Raw genomic sequence first — 23,125 nt, 5'->3', positions numbered from 1 at the left:
GGTTTTTAGGAGAAAAAATCATCTTTCATCAGGACAATGCACCTGCCCACAAAGGTGTTTGGGCAATGGGAAAATTAAGGGATCTGCGCTATGAATTGTTGGAACATCAACCCTATTCCCCAGATTTGGCTCCCTCTGAAAAATGACTTCTATCTCTTCCCAGAACTAAAACTCTTTCTCGCTGGTCAGCGTTTTTCTTCGAATCAAGAAGTGATTGCAGCTGTAGAGGGGTATTTTGCAGATCTTTCTGAGAACCACTACAAGGACCAGATAATGGCGCTGGAGCATCGCTGGAATAAATGTATTAGTCTTAAGGGCGATTATGTTGAAATATAAAAATAATTTTGAAATTATAAATTCGCTTTTTCATTGTTAGACCAAGAACTTTTCAGACCACCCTCGTATAAATGAAAGCAACTTATCTTTCAAATTAGTTCAGTAAAAAATAAGAAACAATCTGGACAAGTGTTTTAAGTGCAGAAAAATAGCGAAAGAATAAAAAAAATAAACATTTTAAAATTAATTAGTTGCCCCTTCTTCCCTAACCATCCCATGCTCATTTTACAAAAATGAATATCCTGTCTACAGAATCTGTAGTATCTAAGAAAGAATAAAAATATTAATATTTGAAGAAATAAACCAAATAAAAGAACTGATTAATCAGTAAATTGATGTAGAAAAACTGAAAGACCCGAACATAAATAAAAGTGCCAAGACACAGCTTAACCTGCGATTACAACAGATTAACATAGAAGAAAATAAAAGTGTGGAATCTCTTTGGAATAGCTTAAAGAATGCCATCGTAACAACAAGTACTGAAGAAGTAGGTTATTGTGAATAATATAAAAAAACAGGAATGGATGACAGGTGAGATTCTTTCTCTTATTGATACAAGAAGAATGTACAAAAACAAAGACCTAGCCAGATATACAGAAACACATAATATCATCAAGAAAAAAATAAAAGAAGCCAATGAAAATTTGATGAAAAATTTATGTACTGAAATTGAACTGCTTCAGAAGAAACATGATAATTTCAATTTGTATAAGAAAATCAACGAAATTTCCGGAAAACTCAGGAAAAAGTAAATAGTGTCTCTAAGAGACGAAAATGGAAAAATAGTTCTAGAAGAAGAGAATAAAGCATAGATTTGGATAAAATATGTAACAGAACTTTTCAATGATACCAGACAGAAGCCTATAAATATAAAAGATAACATTCAAGGACCAGCAATCATGAAATGCGAAATAGAGAATGCTATACGAACAAGTAAAACAGGAAAAGCCAGTGGACCAGATGGTGTGCAAACAGAATTTTAAAAATTAATAGAACCAGATAACATCAAACTTCTTGAAAAACTATTTAATAAAATATATGAAAGTGATGAATTTCCATCAGATTGGCTCAAATCTACATTTATTACTCTCCCAAAGAAACCCAAAGCAAATTCCTGTGGTGACTTCCGACTTATTAGTCTAATGAGCCAAACATTAAAAACATTTTTGAAAGTAATTCAGAATCGCATTTATAGAAAAAGTGAAGAAACTCTAAGTGAAACACAATTCGGCTTTCGGAATGGTTTTGGTACTAGAGAGGCCCTTTTCTGTACTCAAATATTGATACAAAATGCATAGAAAAACAGAAATCTATCTTTATGTGTTTCATAGATTTTGAAAAAGCATTCGACAAAGTCAGACACACTAACTTAATAGAAGTCCTTCAACAAACAAGGCTAGACGAAAAAGACATAAGACTAATAACAAATCTGTATTGGAATCAGTCAGGTACCGTTCAATTAGACAAAATTACCACCAGTGATATTAACATCAAAAGAGGAGTGAGACAAGGATGTGTGCTCTCACCACTCCTGTTCAACATATATGCAGAGGTAATCTTTAAAAAAGTATTGGAAGAATGTTCAGAGGGCATCACAATAAATGGAAAGATTATTAACAACCTTCGAGCAGATGACACCGTGCTAATTGCAGATAATATTATGGATCTCCAAAAACTCATTGACAGAGTATACATAGAAAGCCAAAGAATGGGAATAAATATAAACATCAACAAGACAAAATACATGATCATCAGCAAACATCCAGCCTCATCAGTGAAACTGACACTCAATGGGAAAAATATTGATCAAGTGTCAAGATATAAATATCTTGGTTGCTGGCTCAATGAACGGTGGGATCCATAAATAGATATAAAGACAAGGATTGAAGTTGCACGGCAGTCCTTCATGAAAATGAGAACACTATTCTGCAATAAAGACCTAAACATGGAAGTCAGATGCCGAATGCTGAAATGTTACGTGTGGTCTATTCTGCTCTATGGAGTTGAAACATGGACATTGAAGGCGACAACCATCAAGAAAATCGAAGCCTTTGAGATGTGGCTATACAGAAGAATGCTAAAGATATCATGGACAGAAAAAAATACCAATGAAGATGTCTTAAAATCCATTGGCAAAGCTAAACATCTTGTACAAATAATCAAGAAACGAAAAACATCATATCTTGGCTACATCATGAAAAACAGCAAATACCAACTTCTACAAAACTATTTTGATAGGAAGAATTGGTGGCAACATCAAGACGTGGAAAGGAAAGAACAGTGCACAACTGCTCAGATTAGCACAAGAGCGCAGTTTGTTAGCCAAGATGGTCGCTGACCTTCGATAGAAGATAGCACAATAATAAGAAGAAGAATCAGTAAAATACAAAATATTTATTTCACTTTATATATACAAAATTATAGAAATGTAAATAAAATCAAATGAAATAAATCATACAGAAACTATTAATTCTATAATATTTCTTGTTTTCAATGACATTTTCATAAATCTGTATAATTTCAATATGGGCTGTAGAATTGATATAGTGAAGAATTAGTGCAAGATGATCGTCGTAAAGAATTTTCTGAGAAGGAATTTTTCGGAGAGAAATTTTTTGGCGAAGAATTTTCAGCGAACGATAAATGAGTGGCCAGTTATTATTATTATTTTTTTCTCTCATAGCTTTTCATAGCTTCTGCTCTATCAATTACCCTCTTTCTCCTCTATCGAAGTGATAACAATACCCTCTATTTTCTACACACACACACACACACACACACACACACACACACACACACACACACACACACACACACACACACACACACACACACACACACACACACACACACACACACACACACACACACACACACACACACACACACACACACACACACACACACACACACACACACACACACACACACACACACACACACACACACACACACACACACACGCATTTGCCAAATATTGAAGCGTTGAAACACCCCAAACTTGGAGACATATCTCCAAATCATTCTTCAATGTGATGAGACAACCTAATTGCCTTTGGTACTTCGGATTTACATTTTTCACAGGAAGACGGTTCACAAGCCTTTATGGACCTACATGAGCCAAGAAACACATTTTCCCAACTAAACTTCATCTATCGCTCCGTCTGAAACGCTGTTAACTATTTTCATCAACGCATTGTTCGAACTACAAGATCACAATGACTTCCATGAGAACAACTGATTTCGTTTATGGATAAAAAATATTTAAATACTGCGCAGACACATCTATTACATCTATTTCCTACTTTCTGAAGAGTGCCCGTGACTTTTGGTGTGATAATGTAAATATATACTGTGTGCAGTACGTAAGCTATAAAATAGTCGAAGTTCAACTGCTGTGATAATGATGACATCATTCTCCCAGGATATTGTTCAGAAACCCATCTTTTTTATGATTGTTTTGGATTATTTCTATACTTATTTAAACTATATCTTAGATAAATTTCTCTTACCTTGTCAGACCTTGGAAGATATGGACATGGTAAGCAGAACCGGAGTCCAAGAGTCACCGTGTGCAATGATCTTATAGATAAAGAATGCAAAGAGATAGTGGTTGCTATCTCCTTGCAGCGAGATCATAAGTTTTTTTTTTTTCCCTTCCTCCGACATGTGTTTTCTTTTGAGGAAGGAAACAGAGAACAACTGGTTGCTTTTGAGCCCATGGGTTAATAATAAAAATAATTTTAAACATTAGAATATCACTAATTCTATTGCACTTAAAAGACCGTTGGACATGTGACTTGTCAATTGTCGTTATGAAACGGTGTAAGTGCAAGCTGTCAAGCATCATGCACTTTATTTTAAACGAAACCACATTCCATTTCATTGTATAAAACTTATCTGTTGTCTACTTTAATTGGTTATCTATATTTTAAATTTCTTACATATTTAACATGAAATCGTGTATGACAAATCAACGAGAGTAGAAGCATAAAATAATAAATTTTGACCGATCAGAATCATGACTGAAATTTCAACTTTCAGCATATAAGACATATTCCAGTTTTGAGACAAATGTTTAGGACGAAAAAAGTGCATCTTATACCTCATCAGATGATGTACTTCCTGTCCATCTTGATTAATTAACATAATCACTTTAAATATGACTTCTCGTATTGCATCTCTGAAATTTTTAAACATTTTAGCAGCGTTTTCAGTTAGGTAGTTAATCACACTTTTAATTTCTTCATCTAGTATCTCTGTTTACAAGACTTTCTTTTTCGATTTTATATTCTGGTTCGATACTTTTGCTATTCATATTTTCTCCACTTTAGAAGTCTTCAAGATATTCCTTCCATCCCTTTGTTACCAGTAAGTGATTTTCCTCCCCCCCCATACTACTTTAAAGGGGGTTTGGGGATTTCAGGTGTGTACAGCAGTATCTCATTTGTAATCCAAGGATTCCGTAATTTTTTAAATTACACTTTGTCTGCTAATCTTTAGTTGTCTCCTTGATGACTATCCAGTCTTTCTCATTGTTCATCTCAAGCATGCAATCTGTTTTTTTTTAAAATTTATTTTTTATCTCGTAATTCAATATTCAATTTCTCCTCCTCTCTTCCGTATTTACTAGTCAAGTAGAGTTTGCATCTCTACTTGACTAGTAAGTATATAATCAGTCTGGTACCATGCAACATTTCCTGGTGATTTCCATGTATAGCATCTTTAATTTTGGTATTTACAAAAAAACAAAAAAAACATGCTACTAACTATAAGGTCATGTTGTTTACAGAAATCTAATAACTGTTTTCCTATTGCATTCTTCCTACTTAGGTCAAATAGTCTAGTCAAACAGTCACATTCACTGCCCACTCTAACCATTGCATTAAAGATGCCCATTATAATTATCTTTATCTTTAGCTGATATTACTAGTTCTTCATATACCACTTCTATCTCATGAACTTCCGAATTAGATTTTGGCATGCATACTTTAATTGTGACAAGATCCACTGGGATTGCTGTTAAGGTTGTTATCAGTATTCTGTCATTCAGGTGATAATTTTTTTTATTTTTACTTTCTTTCTTTCCCCCAATCCTTCCTTAGTAACAAGTCCACATTTTCTTCTTTCTCTCCTCCACTGTAGATGATTCTGTAGTTACCAATCAATCTGGTACCATGCTACAGGTACCAGATTGATTATATACTAGTCAGGTAATCACCACTCCCCTTTCATCTAGTTTCACTAACTTCTAAACTTCCATCTTTTTTTTTCTTGCTTGTCTTTCCGTTCTTCTAATTTTTCTACTTTCAATATTGTTTTCATATTCAAAGTTCCAATCTGCATCTGTATTTCTTTACATTCCTGATATACTTTTCCTCTCTCTGGGTAATTTAATGTATTTCATTCATTTCTTCATTATGTAGATTTGCTGTTTTTGCCCTGAGATTCTTAGCACCCCTGTCCCATTAAAGGGCTGCCAGAACTCAAGACCATGGTTCAAAGTTTCCTCTCCATAGTAATGTGCTTGGGAAAATAATACAGTTGTTCCCCTTTTCTTTCTACACTGCAGTTTTGCAACCATTTAATTATAAATAAAAAAAAAACTTGGCCTGGTTGGCCGAGTGGTTAGCGTATCCACTCTCCAGCCAAAGGGCTGCAATGCAGCCGTAGGCATGGATGTTTATGATTGTCTGTGGAAACATAGGCATGGATGTTTGTGATTGTCTGTGGAAATAGTAGTGTTGGGGGTCAGCGGTAAATGGCATCAGTGTAGTTGCAGTCAGTTGGTGGATTGAGTAGTGGAGACAGAGTTGTAGAGCAGGTGCCCTCCCTCGATGAGTCTTTTGACTTCCTGGAGGTGTCAAATAATAATAATATTTAAAAAAAGTTCAATTAATCAATGTATACTCATTAGAACAATTCTAGCTGTTACTGTCACGTTGTGTAGCACGGCGCCTGTTCTAGGCAACTATATGAGAATGCTGCTGGTCAGTAATCATCAATTATGTTGATCACAATGAGAAAAACAAAGGATCTTTCGGAGTTCGATGTCAGTGTCCGTCTGGTAGCTGGAGCCACGATTTTGAAAATAGCAGAACTGACTTATTTCTCAAAAGGTGAGATATCCATGATGTTTAATCAATGGAAAAATAACCAGCATTGCTTGTCTAAGAGGCATAATTGTGTCATAAGATAGTCTGTAAGGAACGAGATCGCGGTTGTCTGAGAAGGCACAGAGATAGAATTTCCTGAGTGCAACAATCTACCGAACATTTAATGAAGGCTGTTCCCGACTCTGTGCAGTTCTTTGCACAGTCGGGAACACTACTCTTTTACTTCTGAGCGTTAATTCCCCAATGGTCTTTATGCACAGCAATGTTGTAATCCTTATCCGAATGCAGAGGAATTTCTGCATCATAAGTTTATGGGAAGCACACTTACTTTTGGGCATACTGGAAGCTGATTTCGAAGAACTATTTGAAATATAACTGTTACTTTAAAGCATTAGTATATTTGTTTTAGTTTGAAAATATTTTAAAATAAAATACAAAACAATGAGTTCCATTTTGATTGTCATTGGCTAATTAATATCACATTCATATAAACTGAATGCATAATTTTTAATTACGAGATTTGCTTTATTCTTGAATCATAAATAAAACTGATAAATACAGTTATCGTAATGCATAACTGAAAATAGTTCTATTTTAAAAAAAGCTTTGATCACTACACCTTTAATTATACAACCTTCGCAATGTGGCAGGAAGTCATCTTCCTCTAAACTGGAAAATGATATGTGAAAAAATAAGAAAACACAATGCTCTCAGATGATCATGCCACTGCAGGAGCATCTGAATCTGGTTTTGGAACACCATAATCATGCATAGAGATGACGGGAGTCACCATGTCAATCTTTACTATTATAAAAATGAGACAGTACAGTAAAATAGAAAAATGACTTCTCTTTAAATTTTATCTATTCTAACTTTCCCCTAAAGTTAAAAGACATAAAATGGAATGAAATGTTCTATCCTGAAGAAAGCAGCTAACACAGAATATCTTTGGTTGCTGTGCATTCAGTCGATAGAAGAATAAGATTTAGGAAAGATCGGCAGTCTTTTCAGCTGGAAATAAAAGAAAAGACTTTCTATGGCATAGACCATATCAAGGATGTTAGAAATTCTACAGAAATAGGAAGACAACTATGAGAAATTGTTTCATCAGTTTTTAATAGAAGAGACAGAGAGAGAGAGAGAAGGCATGAAAAAACTAAAATAAAACACGTTGATGTAATTAGCAAATGGATTTCAACTGATCTCCTCAAAGATCAGTTGAAATCCTGTCTATATATATATATATATATATATATTATTTTATTTGGGGATGTCAATAATTTAATTTATTTGGGGATGTCAATAATTTAAGAATTGAAAGCAATGCTTCAGAGTGCAAACAATAATGATACTACTGTTTACCTAGAGATGCTCATTTTCAGATCAAATGACGCAGTATAGTGCAATATTTACATTTCCACAATTTGTTCTATGCCTTTTGTATGTTATAGAATATTCAACCAAACCCCGTCTAATCATGGAAAACAAGTTCAGCATTGTTGACAGGATATAATGTGAATGTTAAACGTAAACGCATTCTTAATTTTGCATTTTCTATATTTTTAAGAGGTTGAACATCAATTTAAAACTGTTTTGGTCAGTTAATCTAATTTTGAAGATTAATTCCTGAGTTGTAGAATTAACCTCGAGTTTATAGAAAGGGATTAACCTAACTTAGTGTCTTTTCTTAGCAGAATAGAAAACCTCTAGACCTGTGACTTAAAGAATTCTTTATCTGCCCTTTTTGACTGATTACTCTTCTGGAAATCATAATTGCGTAATCATTTATGCAACCAGCAAAGAAATCGATTAAGACAAGGAAGTAAAATCAGAAACATAAGGGTAAATTTCCCCCCCCACCTTTTGTGTTTCCTCGAATTCTCCTTGAACAGAGGAATAATCAAAAAAGATGATAAGGAGCTGGCGCCAACTAAAGAATATGATATTTTACATCATCTACTTATATCAACTACGGAATTCTCATCGGTGGTGGTGGGGGGGGGGGAGAGGGGAACAGCAAGGACTGTTCTGATCACCGAACAGATTATTTGACTCTCTTTTAGAAACTCGTGCAAGAAATGTCAATCTGAATTTTGCATTTTCTATATTTTTAAGAGGTTGAACATGAATTCAAAATTTTTTTTGTCAGTTATAATTTTTCAGATTAATTCCGAGGTTGTAGAATTAACCCTGAGTTTATAGAAAGGGATTAACCTAACTTAGTGTCTTTATTAGCAGAATAGAAAACTTCTAGACCTGTGACTTAAAGGATATCTTTATCTGCCCGTTTTGACTGATTACTCTTCTGGAAATCATATTTGTGTAATCACTGATGACACCAGCAAGAAAGTCCATTCTTTAAGCTAACTAAATATATCTTCATTAGAAGCCACTTCTCGGCTATAGGAATTACTTATATCATTGTGCAAGTGTGTACTGCTGCCTTGGGAATATAAAAATAAAATAGAATATGAATATTGAATTGAATTGTAAACAAAACACGTTTTAACAGTGTATAAACCGTCGGCCAGATATCCATGATTCTTATCATTGGATCAGTTGAAATTTTGAATGAAGCAACTGAACTCACGGGGCCAGTATGTTATACTGTATATGCCAATGAAAAAACTGATTTTCAGGAGGAAACTTCCCCACTCTGTATGGAATAATTTTCATCCTATAAGAGATTTGAGCCTTTTTTTAATACGCAACCCGGAGAAAAAGACTGTACTGACTGTACTGAATGATTGGAACCTCTCAGTTATCTTGACTAGCTAGTTAGTGCTTCTGTTAAATTTCCACTCGAATGCGACTTCTTTATTGTTTGATTTAATCCCCGTAAGCGTAGATACTTCAAAATATAAGATACTTCAATTCACCTGGTATTCTGTTAAGGTTATATGGAATTAACATTGAGACGAATACAGCAACTGTATGACGTCTATGAGTTATGCCTTCAATGGATGTTTTGTTAGTTTTCAGGGATTCTTCTTCTTTGAGTGCCATCTCCTATCGGAGGTAGGTGACCACCTTAGAAAATTTTGAGCGATCCTCAGCTACTCTGAGCAGTCTCTCAGAGCTCATGCCAGTCCACTGTCTGATGTCTGCCAGCCAAGCTTTCCTTTGTCTTCCTTGTCCTCTTCTTCCATTTATCTTCCCTTTTATAATCAATTGAAATATTTCAGATAATAAATATATTGTGTTAGGATTAGGGACCACTAGATGGCGGCCCATTTGAGCCGTCTCTCTTCACTGCGTACCGCTTAATTAGTGATAGCCTTGGGCCATCCATCTCTGATTGAGTACCAGTGGAGATTGAACTGCCCACTCAGTCTCCAAAAGTTAGATAGGGCTAAATGGCCTCGCCTACTCCCGTATACGGGAATAAAAAGCGTTAGCTAATTTTTTTTTATTTTTTATATTTTGCATTACGAAATAGGTGACCATTATATGCAGTTTTCCTTCTTTTTATGGTATCTCAAAGTTCACTTGATTTCCCCATTTGTTCCAATACTTCATTATTGGACGTTTTCGTTGTCCAAGGGATTTTTAACATTCGTTTGTATAACCACATCTCAAAGGCTTCAAGTCTTTTTGAAGTATGGGAAAACAAGATGTTGTCTTCAAGGTCCGAGTTTCTGCACCGTACAGTAGTACAGACCATACATAGCATTTAACCATGCATACTCTGAGCTCTAAATTTAAACTGCGGTTACACAATGTTGATTTCATCAAGAGAAAAGTTTTTCTTGCCATTTCAATTCTAACTTTTATTTCCATTTCTGGATTGCAATCTTCATTTAACCAGTGTCAGATATACTTAAACTTTTCCAATCTTTCTATTTGTTTCCCATTTAAAGAAAGTGCTGAATTAAGAATTGGGATTACTATTCAGGGATTATTATTATTATTATTATTATTATTATTATTATTATTATTATTATTATTATTATTATTATTATTATTATTATTATTATACGAGCGGGCACTTCCACGGAGTCCGAAGACGCATCGCAAGAGATCCAACCTATCTACACAGTCTACCATGCCTCTCCTTGAACCCATCAACAGACAAAACGCTCACAACTGACACCTGCAACCCATTCCATTCATTCGCGTCTCTCCAAGAGAAAAATATAGTCCTCACACCGCTATTAACCGCACTTTTACTCAACTTCCAGGGATGATCTCTTGTTCTGTACTCTCTAGCCAATGATAAAACACTTCCCCTGCATCATTCCCATGTAACCCTTTAAGTAACTTAAATATTTCTATCATATCCCATCTTTTTCTCCTATCAACCAACGTCTACAATCCACACACCTTCAATCTATCTTGATAGAGAATATTCTACAGACCACTCACCATCTTGATCACTCGCATCTTCATTATCTCTACTTGTTACTGTATTCTTCAATAGCCAAGTAATTTTATGAGTCATCACCTTAGTAACCTTAGTAATAGGTCTTCTAAACTTCATCTGTCTGTCTACCACCATCTCTAAATCTCTAGTTGCACCTGTTTTTCTGGAGTACAGTTCCATCAATGTAGCATGCAGCTTTGTAATCGATTTAACGCAAAACGCATAACTTTACACTTTTCCACAGGATAAAAACATTATCTAAAAAAATTCAGCTGCATAGAGAAAATCATAGAAATACTTTCATATGCTTTAAAATTCCAAACGCGCATTTTAGGAATGTGCTATAAGATATGATCCAACAGAACATACACTCGAAATATAAAAGACACATAAGAGAAATGGGATGACAATTAGGAGAGGAACTCGAGAATTAGTATTGTGCGTATGGTAAAGGCGATGGCGAAAGGGCTCGAGAATAAATTATTAGGTAATACCGCTAGAGTCTGGGTGGAACAGTTTATATTTTTACGATTAATATTACAGAGAGAAGTGACATTAGTGAGGACATAATTAAGATATTGTACTGTAAGTTGGCAATTAAAGGAAATGCAATGTGTATGTCACAGGTCTCGTCTGAATTCAAAAGGTATATTTTAAGAAATGAAACATCAAAGGATATTAAACGATGTGCATGATTATTGTGTCAGAAAAGCTCTTTTGGATGCTTCGTCATGAATGTTGGACGAAAGAGTTTTGTTAGAAAAAATAGAAAATAAAACACGTTTGAAGGGTACGCGTAGGAAAGGAATTTGAGAGAAAGTAATTGGATAGAATTCGCTTTGGTTATGCCTCGAATGGATCAAAAAGGCTAACTTAATTAGATGGCATAGGAAAACAAGATGGTGACAGCAATGAATTTATGAAACGAAATTTTGGACAGGTTCGGTACAGTTTTTATTTACTTTCAGTTGTTCAAAATGCCCCGACGATCCCAGCAGCTGAAGCTCTACATAAAGGCATTTAACTATACCTAGTTATCTCTGAGATGATGGAGGATGATACTCCTTTCATGGTAGGACACACACCTTGTCTCAGAAGACATTTGTAAAAACTGCATTATACACGCATGAGCAAAACATTATAACCACCTACTGTAGTTTTTGTCTAAACAGCTGACAAAAAAAACTTACGGAAGAAGAAAACATTGGCACATCGCCTTATGATATCAGCCAACTTATCTTCAACTGAAAAGCAATTATAAATGTTCCTTGGCAATCTCTCTCTCTCTCTCTCTCTCTCTCTCTTTTTCTAATTAGCACATAATGGAAAATGATGGTAAACATTATATAAGTTGAAGTGGGCTTTTATGATTTGCCTAGATTCTAAATTTCAAAACAAACCAATGAAAAACGACGCCAGGAATTATTATTATTATTATTATTATTATTATTATTATTATTATTATTATTACCACCATCAGCAGAGGGCGCTGTGTAGGCAGACGGATGCACGTACGCTGTATCGCTGCTCCTGGTTTTATAGGTTTAAAGCAGGGGTGTAGTCGGGCCAGGGCGCACCTGGGCGACGCTCTGGTACTTTTTTTAAAACTATCAAAATTTTTAAATTCATTATAATAAATTATAACAATTATAATAATCATACTTATAATGCATTTCCAGCTTTCGGTCAAAAAAAAAAATAGCAGCTTGTCGCTCTTGTCATTTTTTTCAGAAAACAAGGCAATCTCTTTGCCATATGGCCGTCGCAATAATAATAATAATGGGGCCCTTCGTGCTCTGAATTTTTGTTTCCAAGGAAGAGCCCTGGAACTATTTCTTTTAGGACTACACCCCTAATTTAAAGTGTTATTTAGCTCATGTTTCTAACTTGAAAGTGCTACTATTTAATTCTACTAGTCACGCTGAAGACAGGGACGTTCAAATCACCAAAGGATAAGTAATTTTCAAATTTTCAGTGTTGAAAGATCATAGAGTCACCAGCCAACAAAGACTACAGTCACCAGCCAACGAAGAACAAAGGACGTCGCAATTTTAAAAGTCGCACTATAGTCGCTAACGGGAAGAAAGGCTAAAGCTCACCGAGACAGTGAAGTTCAAGCAAAATGAGCTGTAACAACTGCAATAAGCCATTAAACGATGAAGGGGCCGGGCTGCATTGTTCCGGATGTAACAAAAACAACATTTCCACTGTTCACGGATCTCAGAAAGCACGTGGAAAGCAAAAGGAGCCGTGAAACGAACCGAATGGCGATGCCAACAGTGCCGTGAAAAAATGAAGAACAAAGACCAGACACCAAAGAAGAGTAACGACGCACATCAAGGTAAGCCGCTTCCGGATCCTAAAATTACAGATAACTTTGATTCATTTAAACTCATGGTGAAAGACTTGTTAAATACACACATGGAACCAATTAACAAATAATTCGAGGAGTGTGATCATTACATACAATTCAATAACGACACCTCTGAAGAAATGTTAGGAACCGTGAGAGAAATAAAAACGAAATTAACGGTAGCGATAGAAACGCAAGAAACACTCCAGCGCGAAAATCAAGAATTGCGGAAAGAAGTAAACACACTCAAGTGTCAAATAGAGCACTTGCTACAAAAAGAAAGAAAAAAGGAACTTCAAATTGAGTGAATAATGAAAGAAAATACAGAAGACTTAAGCAACATAATGCAACTGATTGGCAGCAAAATTGGAATTCAAATCGCAACCACAGATATCACCTCTATTAACCGCAGCCCACAAAAAACAAACAGAGACCGCCACCAATCATCGCTCGTTTTACCAACAGAAGTCTGAGAGACTCCATTCTTACAGCAAGCAAGAAAACAAGGCCGACAACAACTATCCTAACTGATAAGAAATTCCCAACACCAATCTATATAACGGAACGCTGGACTCCATACTTCAAATATCTTTAATACCAAGCAAGGAAGACAAAAGCAGATAAAAACTACAAGTTCCTGTGCACAAAGAATTCCCAGATATTTATGAGGAAGAATGAAAACACTCGAGTATACATAATTACAAGTGAATCCGACTTACACAGCCTACCAATATAAAACACTAACTTTTCACATCCTTAAGAATAAGATTAGAACTCATTTAAAAACTATATAATGGAGATCTCAAACATAGGCGAACATATCCAGTCAGACCACATAAACTTCAATCTTTGACTCTTTGAAGAAATGGTCAGACAACATTTTCAACAATACCAACTTTACTATCATACACAGAAACATAAGAAGTATAGAACAACACTAGCTTACATTGATAACACAGCTCAATTATACCATGATAAACATAAATGCACTAATACTGACCGAAGTTGCAATAACGACACAGAAATTTATGCATACAACATAAATAATTATCAAACATACAACTTATGTAGATCAAACAAAAGAGGAGATGGCATTGTGCCATTTATCAAAGAAAAATACAATGTGACTGAAAAACAAACTCACTTCGAACATGCGGAAACACTAATTTCGGAAATTACAAATAGCCACAATAGTATCAAATACACAATGAACACAATATATACAGCTCCACAGATAATAATCCACTTAGTTTTCTTCACGAATTAGAAACATGGCTAAGCGGCATCGAACCCCGTACAACACACAGGCACATCCTAATAGGATACATTAACATAAATACGCTTGACCACTCTTCTTCAACCACTAACACATATCTTGATATACTAAGTCCTTACAACACAAACCCTACCATTAACTCCCCAACAAGAGAAGAAATACTCAATAACTCACTAACAAAATCATGCATTGATCATATCGACATACGGGCTCACATCCATACCTATACATCATCAGTAATTAACTTCAAAATTGCCGATCACTACTTTGTCTCAACTTCGTTTTATTACGTTTCCTAACCCCCTCCTACCACCACAAAAGTCGACAAAACTCGATCATACTAAAGAGCATTGTCGAAAACCAAATTAAAAATACAGACTGGATCCCTACTTAAAATAAACGATCCTGTAACATTATATGAGAATTTTCAACTAAAGTTCACAGAAATATACAAAAAAGCAACAAAACCTACACAAATGAGGCGACAAACAGACAACAATTCATGGATAAATGACGACATACTAAATACTATTACTGTAAAAGAAAATCTATGGAAAAAACTTAAAAAGTCACCCAGTAACACACATTTACAAACCTTATACAAACACAAGAAATCAACTAATAACAAAAATTCGTAAGGCAAAAAAATGCTACAACTTCAAAAAATTCATGGAACGTAACGACAATATTAAGCGAATATGGGCTACACTCAACGAATTAGTAACCCGAAAAAAAGAAAACTTCAGCACAAGATTTTATTACAAAACCTTTCGTCAGGATACAAACCAAGAGGAAATAGCTGACCATTCAACCGTGCTTTCACAAACAACATCACACAACTCAAAAAAGACAAACTACCAACGATCAAAAAAAAAACTACCGACACAAAGTCAACAAAAAACTATATATTTTCCACCCGTAACAAAACAGGAACTGAAACAAGCAATCCTACAATTAAAACCAAAGACCACTCCAGGAATAGACAAAATAAGACTCACAGACCTTATAACACACTTTGAACAAATAAATCCCATACTTTTGAAACTCGTGAACATAATATTCGACACAGGCATTATTCCACAACAACTAAAAACTGCAGTAATTACGCCAATAAACAAACACGGCAAAGAAACGATACTCAGAACTACATACCAATAGCTACACTACCAGTCATCTCAAAAATTCTAGAAAAAAATAACACACACCAGACTACAGAACTATTTACAGAAGTAAATACAACATCATTTCACAAAACCAATACGGCTTTCAGAAAACAAAAAGCACCATTACTTTATTAGAAGAAATCACCGACACAATAAACAAAGCTCTCGACAAAAACAAGTACGCCATCCTTATACTGTTGGATCTAAACAAAGCATTTGACACACTTGAACATGGCATACTACTCACCAAACTATACTCAATAGGTATAAGAGGAACACTGCATACATGGTTAAAAACTACCTCTCAAACAGAACACAAGTAACAAAAATAGGTACATGTCACAGTCGGAGTATACAAGTAAAACACGGTGTACCTCAAGGTGCCATATTATCACCCACTCTATTACATTAGCGATGTTCATAACATATCCTTAAGGAGTCAAATATTTCAATACGCAGATGACACTGCACTACTAGCAATCCACACAGACATTAACACAGCTCTCTGCAAAGTCCTACAATACCTAAATGAAATCACAACATACTTCCACCAAAACGCAGTTCAAATCAACGGCACCAAAACACAAATTTGTCATTGTCACACATACCGCTGCATTAACAACAAAAATACCTTCCAATGTTCCGAAATCAAACCTGTAACACAAGCAAAATACCTAGATCTCTATATACACTCCCACCTTAAATGGACAAAACATATAGAATATCTATACACCAAACTCCGGATCATCGTAGCAAGACTCTTCCAAATTAAAGACATTATTCCATCCAACATAAAAAAAAATCCTATATCACGGTATCTGCGAATCCCTACTCAGATACGGAATAACAATCTATGCAAATATCAAACATATCAATCATCAAACAGCCACCTAACAAAATTAGAAACATTACACAGGAAAATCGTGTCAACAGTGATCTGGACACCTTACACGCAACAACCAATATCCGACAAGCACATGGCGATACACAGAATTCTGAGCATTAAAAACCTGAAACACTACATGACATTAACAAGGAATTACTTCAACATCACTTGTCGGAACAACAGAGACACATATCGTATAACACGACCTACAACAACTCTCTACATCCCCACACCCTTCAAGAACTCAAACGGGTCTTTTGTGAGATCACATCAGATACCAATGCAACTCAACAACCTACCAAGAAATTTCAAACTCGTAGGTAACTACAGAACATTATAAAACGAACTCTGGAAAATATACCAACAAAGTTAAGAAGCCATTAACACTAATATACACATCACAAATCACTTGTATCCAACGCCTACATCCCATACATAAACAGTAGCAAAAACATAAATAGTGAAGGCTAAATTCCACCCTCTTCATAAAAGCTAACCCAAGCTTGGAAGTAGGTGGGATTAACTTGCCTCACTCATCTACAAGTAATCCTTATAAAAAAAGAAGAAATTTGTTTGTATAATCACTCTTTCTCTTTGAAAAGTTTGAAAAAAAATTATACAAAAAATTCTGTATAATCTCCATAGTTAATATTAGAAGAACATGTGTTGTGAATACATAATATACAAGACATGTGTTGTAAATACATAATATACAACACATGTGTTGTAAATACATAATATAAAGGCAAAAAAGTATTATTAAAAGTTTAATTGAAATACAATGTAGCAATTGCAGCACTTAGTGCTGAACTCTGTAAAATTTTAAGGTGCAATGTCACACAAGATGTTTATTGTATGTACAAATATTTTAGCAACATCATAAATCACTCAATAAATTATCATTATTATAAAAATTATTATTAAAAAATATTATTATTATTATTATTATTATTATTATTATTATTATTATTATTATTATTATCTGAGACCTCCAGGGAGTCAAGGACTTATCGAGGGAGGCTGTAAATCACCCACACCAACTATCATACCTTCCCTTAAATTCATTCATACTAGATGCACTCACTACCCCTAAGAGTAAATTATTCCACTCACCCACTGCTCTCTGGAAGAAAAAACTAGCTCTTACCCCTTTCTTGACTTCAAATAAATTTAACTTCCATGGATGCCGCTGTATTCTCTCCCCACCTTCCATATAACAAAGCATTTCATTAGACAATATCCTATAACACCCATTCAAAAGTTTATACACCTCTATCATATCACCCCTCTTTCTCCTGTCTGCAATCCACATACTCGCAGTCTGTCCTCATAATCTAAATCCCATAATCCGGATATAATCTTTATAACTTTGAATGAAGCACAAAGATGAAAATCCGCTCTATTGGTGAATGGATAAGCGATTGGTTTAGTATTACAAGCCAAACAGCAATGAAGTCACACTTGTAGATAAACGAACCCTGGTTTCTTGGACAGCGAGAAGATGTAGTTGTCATATGTTTATGACAAGAAAGGCTGGAAGTGAAATCATGCCAAGAACTAATTTTGTCTTATATATAAATATGGATATTATCCGAGGCAAGAATGGAGAAACTTTTTTTTTATCAGAATACACCAATGATAATTTAAAAATGTAAATAGCATAGAAGAAGAAATGAAGAATGTCTTGGATAAAAACATTGTTGTTATAGAATATTGTTTTTTTTTTTTTCAGTTCAGTGAGAATGCTGAATGAAAAGTGGAATATACTGTCATTGGCCAAACTATGACTTGCATTTTTATGTGACTCCGATTTACGAAGCGATTGCAAACCTATAGGTTCAACAACAGTATGGGAAGCGGGCTAAGAATTTCTGTTTCTTTATAATTTTTTTGTATTTATTTATTTTTGACATATTCCGAAACCGAGCTCTAGAGACCAAACATGAAACTTTTCAAACCACTTCAGGACTCCCATAAACAGGGCAATGATCTCACACCGAGCGGTTAAATTCGCCTCTCAACTAAAAGCAATTAGAAATATCCATGCCCATAGCGGAAATCGAATCCGAAGCATGTTAATTGAAGAGCGGATACGTTAATTACTCGGACTACCAGGCTGAATTTATAATAAACTGAAGACTATCGTTTATTACGGACGGAAGAGAATCGATTAAAGCACATAATTTTATAGTATCCAGCAACTTTCAACTTTTCAGCTGAAAAGTCTGAGGTAATTGAGCCATCCACCATCGCATATAATGTGTGACTATCTTTATGGAATTCAGTAAAGAATAATCTTTTAAGGTAGAAAGAAGAGCATACTTGAAGTCACCATCACACTCATCATAACTCCAAAGATGCCACATGGCAGAAGGAATGATAAAATAAAAAAGAAACGTCCTGTGAGGTATTGATTCAGATTTCACATAAGTAGTGATACAACATAGCATGAAATTCATCTACAGTAGTGATGCCTAATCCCAAAGAAGTTCAGACTTTTCGCTTAGATACATAATCACCAATGCTAGACTCGCCTACATTAATTCACTCCTACCCTGGATAGACTACTTCATAATGGAGTTTTAACCGCTATCGACTGGGAGACAGACCCGAAGACTATCAGCTCACTCAATGTAGTGTAAACTAAGAATTTAATTACTACATACTGATCTCATCTCATCAAAATTCTTCAAACACTTGTTTGAAGAATCTGAATCAATTTAATCAGTGTTTTATACTCCTAAGAATAATCCAGATTCCATGATTATGTTCTTCCTTAACTGTCCCAAGAAAGCGTTGATCTATGACTTTCCTTCAGTCGGCTGTGTGGATGGATTCATTTTCATATTACGTGAATAAGTTTAAATGACCCTTAGTCAAAGGATAAATAATTTGAAAATTATTATTTTTTGGGTTAAGATATTTACTAAATACATTCAGAGGAAACGAAACGATAAAAAAACAAAACAAAACTCATGTAATGTCGCTATAGCAGAGTGACGACTCGGAGTGGAACTGGATTTTTTTTTTTTTTTGTGATATTCATTCTTTTCAGCTGTATTGTAAGCTATAAGCGTATGATGCGGGGGGGGGTTTCAGCGTTTCCACAGTTCAAAAATTTATTCTTCCCACTCAAAAATCTATCTTCTCCATTACAGTTAAAAGATGGTTTATAGGCACGTGTAAGAAAACATAACCGACCAATCTGCGAAATAGATCTGTAGGTGTGTCTGTGTGTTTACCCACTTTGAATTGTGACGCATTATTCAATCTTTAATTTATCTTCAGAATGATTTGCAAACAACCAATAAGATAATGATTTGGTTCTAAACCCCTTTGTTTTTTTTTCAAACACTAGTTGTGGAAACTGAAAGTTGAGTTGAGAACTGATAAGTGACACTATTTAACCTCCAGAAACCCAGACGTTCGTGTTTGTCGTTTCGTTATTCTTTTCAGGGCCTCGTCGTTTTATTCTAGTATGCAAGCATCCTTTTATATAGCCTTGATGGGAATCCTGTCGCTATCTTTTTCACATAGGTGGGTATGAGCGCATTCATATTAGTTGAATTTGATCTGATGTAACATTTCATTTCACTGAAAGCGAATATTATTTGCTGCTTTTGCTTCCAGATGCACCAAGTACAAGAGGCAAGTTACTCAGAATGAGAGCAGATACGTAATACAACTAAAAAGCTACTTTTACTGTATTTTAAACATTATTTTTAGTATTTGGTTTTAATGTTAACAAACGAAGAATTATCTTTATTTTGTTCATTAGTTTTGAGTATATTTTCAGTGTAGCAAACGCTCCAATAGGTTTATTAATAAAATAAGTAAATTACTAAGATACATTTACAACTCATTTCTTTTTTTTTTTCAAAATGATCTGTTATTTCTCCAGATTATGTAAATAATTTGTTTAGTCCATACTGTTTTATGTTAAAAGAAAGCCGATTAATATCTCCTTGTTTTCATATTAGATTTAATAACGCATAATGATGTTGTCTATACTCATTCGAAATAAGCATATTTTAATGTTATTTTGCTTTCTTATATCATATTACCTTCATCTTTATCAAACAGATTTTAAAATGTAAAAGTATTTGTTGCCATTATAATAATTAAAATACTGTGCAATCGTTATCTTTATAAATGTATAAACGATATTATTATTATTATTATTATTATTATTATTATTATTATTATTATTATTATTATTATTATTACAAGAGGCCTCTATGGAATCAGGGACACCAGCGCTCACCACCCCTCAAACGGCCAGTCATTCCAATCACGCACCACTCTGTGATAGAAAAATATACCTCGCACCTCTTCCTGGACTGTATTGATTCTTAAGCCTAATGAATGCCTTCTCGTCCATAAAATGAAAAACTCCATCTATTGAAATTTCTCATTCCAGTAGACGGAATTTATCTCTCTCAATTCACAGTCGGTCTTCATATTCCGTGTTTCATCCTTAGTACTCTCCTTTACTCTCTGAAGTATCTGCATTACCTTGGAAACAGGAGACCAATGTCAGTGCAGTAGTCCAAGCGAGGTCTTCCAAAGAGACAAAATGATGACTTCTTTATTCTTACTTGTCAATGTTTGTTTCAGCTCAGTAATTATCTCATGCAGTCTTAAATAAAATGAGCAATAAAATCCATCTTTATCGCTTATTTCATTTTAAGTCTGTTTTGCAAAATACTTACTTATAATTTTGAAGTTCTCTTAAGAATTTAAATGAAGGTTTCTGTTGTGACATCTCAGAAACAATTTTTTGAATTGAGAACATCTTTATAGAAAACAACATCATGAACTAGTTCCTCTCTCTCTCTCTCTCCCTCCCCCCCCTCCCCCCCCTTCTTCCTCGATTTTATTTTCTTTCATTGTCGTATTACGCTATATATTATACTTGAAACCTTTTAAGCCATTTCAGGTCTCCAGTAACCAGAAATTTCATTTTTCAACCACTGAAAAATGAAATTCATCTCCCACATAAAGACAATCACAAAAATTTATTTTATTATCACATTTTTATTTAGTTTTAAAATTCATTTAAATTAGAAGTAAAAACTAATTTTTAATTTTTGCATATTTTGGTTTAAACCGGAACATCAATTTATCCTTAGAGTGACAACAATAATAAATAACGTTTAAGCAAAATAGTTAAAGGGGTTACACAAAATTTATTTTCAAAATTTTGAACATTTTATTTTACTTATTTTGTTTTTATTCCGCTGATGCAATAGCGGTGATCTAACACTGACTTACCTTTTAGAAACAGACAGACTTGTCTAATATAAAGGTCCTCTTTTGAAGTCATAAAAAAACAATAATAAAGACGAATCTACTCGCTAACAGAACTCGATTGGCGGTATTTGTTATGGATACCACAACGTGTCATCAACATTAGTTTTGCTATTTTAACAGCTTTACATTTACAATAAAGACAGAAGTTGCTTTCACTTTGAAAATTTTATTTCTCATTCACTTCATTGGTAACGTTAACGGTGGTATCATACTGTTATCAAGAAGCGATGTACTTTAAAACTCTTGCCATTTATTCCTTTGCTAGTTTAACAGCTTTACATTTATAATAAAGGTAGTAGATGCTTTCACTTTGAAAATTTTATCTCTCATTCACTTCATTGGTAATGTTAACGGTGATATCATACTGTTATCAAGAACCGATGCACTTTAAACTCTTGCATTTATTCCTTAAGAGCATTTACGAAGAGGAAGAAAAAGAAAGAAAGAATGAGGGAAAAACTGAATATTATCCTCGTAATTGAAATCTATTGTTATAATTATAATTTTAATTTCTTTCAACTTTTATTCGTAAATATCATGATATGAATTTTTAATACGAGATGAGATTTGTTATGTTGTCGCTCATAATAGAGGTTTATCACAAATATCTATTAGTCTGATATACTAATTTATCTAAGCAGATGGATATTTCGCTCATAATATTGTTTTGCATCAAATGAGAAGTACAATCTGTAACACGTTTTTATTTTTTCATTTTTAAGCATTTTTATGGAAAGTATCACTAATTTGCAACTTTCCTGGTCTTCTGAGGATATTCTCAAGTCGGGTTCTAACAGCTTATCATCCGTACTTTCCACGATGGCTTACATTCCATCGACGCATCAGGAACCCATCTTTCAAACAGTAACGCAAAATGATGAATATTTATACACCGAGATTCTGGACGAAGAAACCCACACATCGACACAGACGAACAATGAAGATTGCTTATCTACCATTGGGGAAGCTTCGACTCAAAAAAGAAAAATAAAGCATAGAGGAAGGCGACCCCACACCCTAAGAATAAATGTAACCGTATTCTTATGGTGTCCAAATGAAGATTCTCGTCATCTTAGATGTACTTATAATTTTGAAGAAGATGCAACTGTTGGACTCCCGATTAAAGTCCATCGTCACCAGTTGCATTACATACTACATAAAAATAACATAACCCATAGACAAAGACAACATTTTCCATTCACAATAACGGATAACATTGGGCCAATCACGCTCAAGGACTTTTGTGAAACTACTTTTACCGTGCGACAGAGAGGAAGTAAAAGTGAATTGTTATCCACTTGCTACTCTGCAATGTCTCT

At 34.4% G+C, this 23,125-nt stretch overlaps 1 long non-coding RNA gene across 2 annotated transcripts in view; it reads right to left on the bottom strand.

Annotated features, from left to right (window-relative positions):
* Window positions 1-22,039, bottom strand: part of LOC150093806 (uncharacterized) — a 57,375-nt gene extending 35,336 nt beyond the window's left edge. For both annotated transcript variants that reach the window (XR_016550338.1, XR_016550339.1), the window contains exon 1: window positions 21,768-22,039. This is a non-coding gene — a long non-coding RNA (uncharacterized LOC150093806). The remainder of the gene's footprint in view (window positions 1-21,767) is intronic.
* Between the last annotated feature and the right edge of the window lie 1,086 nt (window positions 22,040-23,125).

The sequence above is a fragment of the Typopeltis vanoorti genome, chromosome 23 (genome assembly GCF_054136105.1).
Source record: "Typopeltis vanoorti isolate ZY-2024b chromosome 23, IOZ_Tvanoo_1.0, whole genome shotgun sequence".
Lineage (NCBI taxonomy): Eukaryota > Metazoa > Arthropoda > Arachnida > Uropygi > Thelyphonidae > Typopeltis > Typopeltis vanoorti.
The sequence above is the reverse complement of the archived record's forward strand: the minus strand, read 5'-3'. Positions and strand labels throughout refer to the sequence as shown.